At 37.3% G+C, this 10,226-nt stretch overlaps 1 long non-coding RNA gene across 1 annotated transcript; it reads right to left on the bottom strand.

Moving 5' to 3' along the window:
* On the bottom strand, nucleotides 396-8,409 carry LOC110396466. Its single transcript, XR_002436986.1, has 4 exons — nucleotides 8,351-8,409; nucleotides 6,441-6,583; nucleotides 1,858-2,004; nucleotides 396-1,006 (listed from the first exon to the last, which is right to left on the bottom strand). It is a non-coding gene; the product is annotated as an uncharacterized LOC110396466 (long non-coding RNA).

Genomic DNA, 10,226 nt, shown 5'->3' with positions numbered 1-10,226 from the left:
AAGAAAAAATCTAATCGCATTCAAATGAGATGTTTCCATGATGCAAGTATCAAGCACTTCCTCATGAAGTATACTTCAGCTAGCAACAGCGTATGTCAATTCACTTATGTTTTGACTAGAATGTAATAGAAGGGCATTCAGCAGAGCTCTACACAATTTTTTCCCCACTAAATGAATGATTCAGAAATACATTAATTTTCTCATGTCATGTGGTGTACAGTCATTCAGTCTGACACTCACTGTTCAGTATAAGTGCTATTAAAAGTAAACCACATTAATTATGTAAATGTCATTATCAATGGTCCTTGAAATGACAGGAATTAAGCATTTTACCAAAATTCTGGAGAGGCAGGGCCCATTTATTTAAATTTATTGTTATATCGTTGACATAAACAAGATCAAATTTTCAGCTGAGTCTCTGGGTAGTGATTTAACATGACTATTAATACTAATTTAATGAAATTTTCAACCATAAATAAAGTACAATTACTAGAGTTTTAAATTAATAGAGTATTCCACAATTTTTACCATTGTCGGGGACAAGAGATGAAAATATAAACAAAGGTGGATTTGTGGATTATATACATATAATTCCGCTCTTTTGGTTTATACTTGTCACTATTACTAATCAACTCTGGAGGGTACAATCTATTTATACATAACACTTAAAGTCACGGAATTGATGTAAAAGTTTGCCTTGTTTTCTTGAACACCTTAAACTCCACCCTCCATGGTACTTCAAAGAGTAATAGTAAACCGCAGGATGATTTTTTTCTGTTAGCATTTTTTACAGCCTGAAGTCAATCTCAGTCACACTACTACTGACAGAGTAAGTCAGGGTTCCCAACAGAAAAGTTGTAGAGGGAAACTGAAATTTCAGGTGGTGATTGTGTCCTTCTGTCTATTACAAGAAGTTATTGATGTTGATGGAAGTGGCATCACCAAAGCGACCTGACGATGTACCTCATCAGAAGTCCCCTTTCAACAGCCTCTGGTGATCTGGAATCTTACAGAAGAACATAAAGGATTTCAGTGATGCAGAACATATCATACTCATTTCCATCTGTTACAGAAGTAGAATGATTCCTTGCTCATTGTGGTGAGTTGACCCTGGTCCAGCAGGATAGGGGAGAGAATAGGAAGAGGAAAAGTGAGAAATGATAGTTTAATAAGTGAAAAGAAAAACAAACAAACAAAAGCCATGAGCCAGCAGTGTGCCCTGGTGGCCAAAAAGGCCAGTGGGATCCTGAGGTGCATTAAAAAGATCGTGGCCATCAGGTCGAGGGAGGTGATCCTCCACCTCTGCTCTGTCTTGGTGAGGCCATGTCTGGAGTACCGTGTCCAGTTCTGGGCTCCCCAGTTCAAGAAAGACAGGGAACTTTTAGAGAGAGTGCAGCTGAAGGACACAGAGATGACGGGGAGCTTGGAGCATCTCCCTTGCTGAGAGGCCTGGGACTGTTCAGCATGGAGAAGACTGAGGAGGGATCTTATCGATGTTTATAAATATCTAAAGGGAGCGAGTCAAGTGGACGGGGACAGGCTCTTTTTGATGATGCCCAGTGACAGCACAAGGGGCAATGGGCATAAATTGGAACACAGGATGTTCCATAGAAACATAGGAAAAACTCCTTTACTTTAAGGGTTACAGTGCTGTGGAACAAGGTGCCCATAGAGGTTGCTGAGTCTTCATCTCTGGAGATATTCAAAACCTGCCTGGATGCTTTCCTGTGTAATGTACTCTAGGCAACCTGTTTTAGTCAGGAGGGGTTAGACTAGACAATCTCCAGAGGTCTCTTCCAACTCCTACGATACTGCGATTCTGTGAAAAAAACAAGTGATGGAAGGGCAATCACTTACCACCTCCCAGAAGTACACTGATGCCAATCAAACTCCAAGGAATAGCTTCCTCCTCAGTCCCCACAGCTTCTACTGCTGCTCATGTTATGTGGAACATCCATATAACAGTTGTCCAGGCTAAGTGCCCTCCTATCTTCTTGTAGATCCCTTGGCAAGGTCCAAAAAAGAGAAAGCCTTGACACTGTACAAGTACATACCATTTTTCAATCTGTTTGTTTTCACGTTTTCTAGACCATGGTAGGCTTTGTTGTTTTGTGGGTTTGGGGTTTTTTTTGTTTGTTTGTTTTTTGAATCACCATTCACCATTATGATTAAATCTTTCAAGTAACAATTGTAGAAATGACACAGATCCTTAGACCATCTTATAAATCTTTGTCTTCTGAACAGTAAGGGAATTGAGTACCTTAGTCCTCAAACATGTCCTTAAACGTCTTCAGACATCAAGTGCAGTTACTTTTTCATTCACAGCAGTTTGAATACTGAAAGTGTGTAAAAAGATGCAAGGCAATCTTTTTATAATGTAATTGTAAATACTTGAAACAACAGGCTGCAACAATTCTCCTTGGAATTCAATCTTTACACCTAAGTGCACTCAATAATACTCAATATTTAGGTAGAAGGATATAATGTTTATGCATTCAGCAGTTTAGTACTAGTACTGGGTACTTGAGCAATGATGTGCAGGCAAACTAGAAATTGAGATATCTAATTAAAAGAGCCCATAATGATTATAGTCTATGTCATATTCAATAAAAAGAAAAAAAAATTATTTCATAAATGCTTTAAACACCAAGCATTCCTTATTTGACAGCAGCAATTCACACATATAACAATATGCAAATAACTTAATGTTATTAATATATTAAAATGTTAAAAGTATTTACCTTGTTCATTGGGCTGAGAATGAACAATTTGCATATGCCTTCCCAATTCTATCCAAAAACCATGACCGCAACAGCACTGAAGGGCAGAATACTCAAGATATTATGTGTACACATAATATCAATATTTACTTGTAATATCTCCAGGAGCAGAGTAATAAGCGCAGCTTTAAAATCTTGTGCAGTCTACCCTAATAAAGTATTCTAAGAGATCTCTGAAATTGTATCATTAGGAAGTTAAATGCTGGGCAAAAAGACGTTTTGCTACTTAAAATGGTAATAATAATAATTTTAAGAAAAAAAGCTCCAGGTATTGCCCTTCTGAGTATGCAATGCAATGGTGGATTCTGGATGTTATCATCTTCTTAACATATCAGTGCAGAGAACCAGTAACAATGGTTTTGCAGCTGACAACAGAGAAAGCTGGGCTCGAACACCTCCAGGGACAGAGTATCCATAACCTCTCTGGGCAGCCTGTTGCAGCACCTCACCACTCTCTCTGTAAAGAACTTTCCACATATTTTCTGTATTGGGGGCCCCAGACCTGGATGCAGTACACCTGTAAGACTTGACAGTAGACTTCAACAGATGTAATTCCTGACCTACAACACTGGACATACTTACATAGTATTTAAAGGAAACATGTAAAAGAGTTGGAAAGATACCAATATGCAACAGCAAGAATGAAAGAGATAGAGAGGGAAAGATAGACAGACAGACAGATAGATAGACAGACAGATAGACAGATAGATAGATAGATAGATACATACATACATACATACATACGTACATACATACATAATGAACCAAACTGCAGCAAAGGAGATTCCTTTTACATGTTAGGAGAAAGTTTTTAAGAGTGAATTAAGAATGAATTGCCTAGAAATGTTGCAGAGTCCTTAGACATATTTCACAAAAAGCTAAATAGAGACATCATGGAAGGTATGATATAGCTGATTATGCTGAAAGCAGATAACCTCTTGGCTCTTTTCACGCCAATTTCTATGACTTTGATTCTACCATACAAGCTTAGCCCTCTTTCACAAGGTAATGGTAATACTTTTACTTCAGGGAAAACACTCTACAATTAGAATTTCTAAACTGTATATCATCTGATTTCTGTCTGACATTCTAGCTATCTCAGTCCTGGTAAATAAAATGATTTAAGGACCTAATCTGCAGACAAATGATGTGTGTGATCAGCAAGTGTTTATATAGATAAACTCTCTCACTTAGCCAATCAAGAGCCATGCTAGCAGTGAGTACACAGAATAACAGGACAGTGCTGACGGCAGAACACAGCCCTGATTTGCATATTTGAAAAGCTCTGAGTCCACCATCTAACAAAACTTGAAATTTGGAAAATTAACCAAGTAAATGGAGATGCAATCCTACTAGGAGGAAATTTCAAATGGTGGAGCTGGTGTTTCAAATGCAGAACCAGAAAAAGTCACCATAAGCTATATAACACAACTTTGACTGTATTAAATCACATGACATGAAGAGAAATGGGCTAATATTCAGTAGTTTAAAAGACTGGAGAAATGCAGATTGTTTAAAGTTACCTTTGCTCCCTCATACCAATCTTGCCTAGCTGCAGCAGAGTACATGAAAAAATAAAAAAAGGAATAGACGATAATCTCATTTACTTTATTAGATTAGTTATAAAGCAGCCTCTTGCACTATTGGAAGTTCATATCATAATTCCATTACAATTCATTCAAGCATTGTAGCACAGAAATTTCACAAAAATATGTAGTAATTTGTAGTAGAATTTGTATTATTCAAAGAGTAAACAAAGAAGAAAACCATGTTATATGTAAATAAAAAAATAAGCAGATTAATATAAAACCTTCAGCTGATTAAAGGCTTTATAAGTTGTAAAATAAATAAATTCACATGCAAGATTTCTAAAAAGTTAAAAAATTCACTAAATTGTATTCAGAACTTAAAATATAACAGCTGTGTTATATTTTAATAGTCTTCCAATATAGCACATCTGCTCCTGGTGAGTTTTAAAAAAATGGAGAGATATCCAGGCAATCACAGAAAAATGTTGAGTTTATCTGCCTGAAATTAACAAAGCATCTTCCACTCTTCCAAGTAGTAAACACCATATAGTATTTTTTATTTTTCAACTACTTATCAAAGTGTAAACAAACAAAAAAAAAAACAGTGCAGGAAGGTCAACAAGAGGTCTGGAAACTCAGCACTTTGCAGAAACAAATCTTAGGATTTTTTGCCATTGACCTGTTTCTAGAAACACAGTAAAGGGTTTGTTTTGCTTATCAACAGGGAGTTCAAGCCAGAAACAAATAGAAGTCTAAAAGTTCTTTAAATCATTTCAATGTTATATTTGGGGTTTTGGATGCTGGAAGAAAAGTGCTTAATAATTCTGAGACAAAAAAAATCAGTAAAAGAATGAGCATACAGCAAATGACAGTATGTGCAAATAGGAAACAATTTATCGGTTCAAGGAGAGAAGTAAATTAGTGTTCCAATTATTATTGTTTGCAGAACTCCTTGGTGAGCAGTTCTTCTTGTTATTAGACAACTCCAAATAATTCCATTTTGCAGAGTAAGTTTTCCAAGTAGCTTATGGGAATTTAACTGTAAGACTCCTAATAAGGCTGATGGGAGCCATATAACTGATCTCTGTATACTAATATGCTAAAGGCATTTGCCTCAGAGATAGCTTTTAAAGATGTTTAGATTTCTCTTCTGAGTGATTAGAGTCTGATATAGAGAGGACAACCTATCCTTGGCAAGCATATGTACGTGGAAGAAAATGGTGATTTATTTCTCCAAGTGTTGTTTTCTTAGCTTCAGTCAAAGGGAAAATACTCCTTAACTTATTTAGATAATAAGCAACTCTTTTTGTACTGCATTTCCAGTTTTATCAAAAACATTAAAGAGTGAATGATCTTTTTTTCTAATAAATAGACCTTGTATTACTTACTTAAAGAAGTTTATAAGATTGGAACTTCCAGAAGGATCTTAGGTATGTCTACAGTGATAACAAAACTGTTGTGAAAAACGTTTTAAATGCACAAAAATAGAATATTTCTCCCACAGACACAGAGCTCCCAGATTCATCTGTTCTTCAGCGTAAAACTTATTTAGATATAACAGGTTTTGTTCCTCTTTAAAACATTTTTAAGTCCTTTACCATCAGGAAAGATTATATCCACCACGCTAAAAAAACTGAGAAGTTGAATTCTTTTTAAAGTAAACAAAAGCATACCAGAAATTCTCAAGCTTCAAAGAAATAGGATTACGTTTCCAATACATTTTCAATATGTAAAATACAGAGATATAAAACAAGCAATTTCATAAAGTCTCCAGTCTTCTGCAACTTGAAAATAAAGGGGATGTCATCACTTCCCATTGTTGTACATTACGGTCTTTGTTCTTATCTTCTTTTATTAAAGTAACTCTAAGCTTGTCTCCCTCGTCATACCAACAACATTATTTGGACAGAAAAAGAGAAGAAGACAACATACATCTTAGGACTGTTAAGAAGTAAACAGTCCCTCTCTACTTCCCTCCCAACCCCATCCTCTCCTGCCAAAAATCCCCAAAGACTAAATAATGCAACAGTAAAACCAGCGAATCAAAGACATATATTCACATCACTGGCTATCCTATTTTTCACATTACTTTACTTATAAACTGCACTGTAAAAGCAAAGAATATGCTTACCTCAGAACAAGCTGCATTTTAGGCTACTTGTGTCTATCCTGAATGCATCCTACAAGTAACAGGTCTTGCTAGCTTTCTTGAATTTTTCCACTTGGTCCCATGTGGTTCTGCCTCTGAGGGGCACTTGCGAATCTTCTTTCTCCCTGAGAACACGTCCAGTATCAGCCCTTTCCACACAGACTTGTCAAAAATGATATATCATGCAGAACTAAAAGAATCTACAATAGAGGCCCAATATGCACATTTTCCTTAGTTACACTTACTCTTTGACAGTTTTTGGCAGTTACATCCAGCTCAGTCAAACCTATTTTTGCTGGAAGAGACAGGTCGTGCTCTGTTGCTTTCTACAGGTGGCTATCTCCCTCTTGCAGAGAGCTCATAATTCATTCACTCTTAACTATTCTTGTGTAGCTAGCATTAGTTAGTACATATATACTGTCAGAAGATAGTATACCTTAATTATTTTTTTTAAGAAGATTATTTTATAGCTTAGCTTGGTCAAGATTTGAAGGTGTGAATCTAGGGTGTACCCACTAATCTGTTTCCTTTCCATTGCATTTCTGCTTTTCTAACTACAAAATGATGGACTCAGTAGGAGGCATAATAATTCCTATCACAGGGAAAATCAGAAAAGGTGAGCGGTACAGCTGGCACAAATCAATATTCCCACAGGCAAACAATTGCTGTAGAGGTGCACACTGTATTAATGAAGAGTGAATATTGATTTAGTTAATAGCAGTGTTCCAATAAACTTTCATAAGGATCAGTGACCCTGGTTTTGTGAACTCTTCCATGAAGGTAAAACACGTTATCTGTATTAAGTCCTGTTCATTTATAAAGGGCTCCTTCCATGAAAAGGAATGACCAAGAGCATAAAAGTTTTGAATAGTTAAAATGCAAACATTTATCAGGCCATTGCATTTTACTTATTCCTGCAGTTCATAGGAATATACAAATCTTGGTTTATTCAAAGTCCAGTCCTGATCCTGGAAAGTCTGACAGGTAAACAGACTGACATTTCTAATATTTCCCTGAAAAATATTTGGAAGCAGATTGCTTTGGGAGCAACTTCACTGTTTCAACACAGTTTGTATTCAATTTCACACATCATTTGGATTCATGAAAATAATAAATCAGACTAGAAACAGTAAGGATTGGGTTTTTTTTCCACAAGAATGAAACTGAGGAATAAAAGTCTGTTAAACATTTCTGCAAGTATACTAAGAAATAAAAGAATTAGTATCGTTTCAATATCTTTGCAAGTACTTGTAAAATACAGTTGTTGCTTTATTGTTAAACTATAGGTAATATTGTCCATGACATCTTTTAAATAAAATCTGCTGTATGTAGGTGTCTTGTATGTAGATTTCAATGCTATTGTATAACTACAATTTCCTGGATGGCAGTTACACTTCTAATTTTTAAAAACTAGAAAAAAATATTTTGCATTCCCACTGAATTTAACTAATAATAAGGTGCTTTAGTGTATAAATGCATAAGCATATTTATCATTCTGGAGCTTTTTAAAAAGTTGCTGTAGTATCAATCACATCCTTTGTTTACAAGTATCTATTTCCAGTCAGAAAGAAGTGTGCCTTCGCTTCTACTTAAGCAGGCCAGGTGGACTGAAGATTGAGTTAGCACAAGCTGTCTGTCAACCAGCACACCAGTGCTACTCTTAATTGTCTCAGAACTCCCTCAAGTGCATCTTAAAATCTGTTGAATATGCATAATCTATTCTTGCTTTCTGCATGGTCTCCAGCAGATAGTCAAAAGGCCAAGCCACAGTTTTGTAGTACCCCTGTTTCAGCTGATATCTGCACAGGATGCTCTGGCTTCACACTCTGCAACACAAAGTAATTATCAGGAAGCAGTGAGGTCAGCTGGGTGACAGCACTTTTCATCTCTACCTTGACACAAGAGTCTCCTTCCATCATGTTATAAGGCAACCAGGATGCTGATGGGAAACCTGGAAGAGAAGCGGTGGTCCCTTGAAAGCACTGCTAGGCATGTAGGAAGAAAGAGTCAGACTATATCTCAGACTTTCAGATAAATCTTGAGTACTTCTGTAATTAATGTGAAAGTGATAGGTACTTCCAGAAATCGTACAGTTTCAGAATGCTTTTAAGATAAGAGAGTCTCTAGAAGACAATTATCCTTCTTCAGTGACCCTGAGAAGTTTAGGCAGAGTCAGATCCTCATTTATTGCCTTGGGCTACATAGGACAAATTTCGGCTGGCTAGAAGACAAGGATATTACAAGGCAGTTATATTTTCTTATTTCTCCCTCACCATGTCTGCTATAATTTGATTACAGAAATGTCTATTAGATAACAATATATTTTGATAAAGACTAAGTTTCTGACTGATACCTCTCTGATTTTAAGACAGCTTCCCATCTTCATAGTTCAGTGAAAGCTACATAAGCTGTGACACATAGGATGCCTGTCTCTTTAAAAAGTATATATTTTTCTATAAGCTTCAAGTCATTTCATTTAGATGCATATCTGTAGCAACTGATAACATGGAATTTTTCTGCAGTTCATTTCTAGAGGCTAGTCTGTGGTCTAACAGAGCCTACCTAGATGATGGATAGTGGTCCATATACAAGCAGGGGAAAGTAGGCATTAAGGTGTTCTTTATAAAGTACCCCAAAGATATTAGTTAAAAATAATCTTTTGGAAGTGATTTTGGTGTTGTAAAGTGTTGGACAAGTTTTCTCTCTTAAAAAATTAAATTAGTTGCACATAAAGACAGCAAGAAAAATATATATAAACGTTTTGAGAAAAATGCCCAAGATGTTTTTTTGTTTGAAGATTATTATAAAATTGTGTTGTGTCACAACAACCCCAGGCAACTCTACAGGCTTGGGGCAGAGTGGATGGAAAACTGTGTAAAGGACACGGACCTAGGGGTATTGGTCAATGCTGGGCTGATCATGAGCCAGCAGTGTGCCCAGGTGGCCAAGAAGGCCAGTGGCATCCTGGCTTGTACCAGAAATAGTGCTGCCAGCAGGAGCAGGGAAGTGATCATCCCTCTATACTCAGCCCTGGTGAGGCTGCACCTTGAGTATTGTGTTCAGTTTTGGTCCCCTCACTGCAACAAAGACGTCAGGGCTCTGGAGCATGTTCAGAGAAGGGCAACGAAGCTGGTGAGGGGCCTGTAGCACAAGTCTTACAAGGAGCAGCTGAGGGAGCTGGGATTGTTCAGTCCAGAGAAGAGGAGACTTATAGCTCTCTACAGCTACCTGAAAGGAGATTGTGGTGAAGTGGGAGTCGGCCTCTTCTCCTGTGTAACTAGCATTAGGAAGAGAGAGAATGGCCTCAAGTTGTGCTGCAGGGGGAGGCAGGGGTGGTAGTCAGGTTGGATATTTGGAAAAAAATTCCACTCAGAACAAGTGGTCAGGCACTGGAATGGGCTGCCCAGGGAGAGTGGAGTCACCATCCCTGGAGTTCAAGAAATGTTCGATGTTGTACTAAGGGACATGGTTTAGTGGGGAAATAGTGGTGGTAGGTGGACAGTTCGACTGGGTGATCTTGGACGTCTTTTCCAACCTTGGTGATTCTATGATTCTTTGATAAACAGTGCATTGCACTTTTGTGAGGGGTTACTGTTGGATGGCCCACAGGTTGCATGTGACCACCACAACACTCTCACTTGCCCTCTAATTTGCTTTTTTGGTGAAGCAAATTAGGAAGGTGGAGAGGAAAACTGAGTACTTGGGACATTGCTTTACTTCTGAAATGTTCTGTAACTGTCAGTTAAATAACAGTTCATATTCCAGACC

The sequence above is a fragment of the Numida meleagris genome, chromosome 3, assembly GCF_002078875.1.
Source record: "Numida meleagris isolate 19003 breed g44 Domestic line chromosome 3, NumMel1.0, whole genome shotgun sequence".
Taxonomy (NCBI): domain Eukaryota; kingdom Metazoa; phylum Chordata; class Aves; order Galliformes; family Numididae; genus Numida; species Numida meleagris.
The sequence above is the reverse complement of the archived record's forward strand: the minus strand, read 5'-3'. Positions and strand labels throughout refer to the sequence as shown.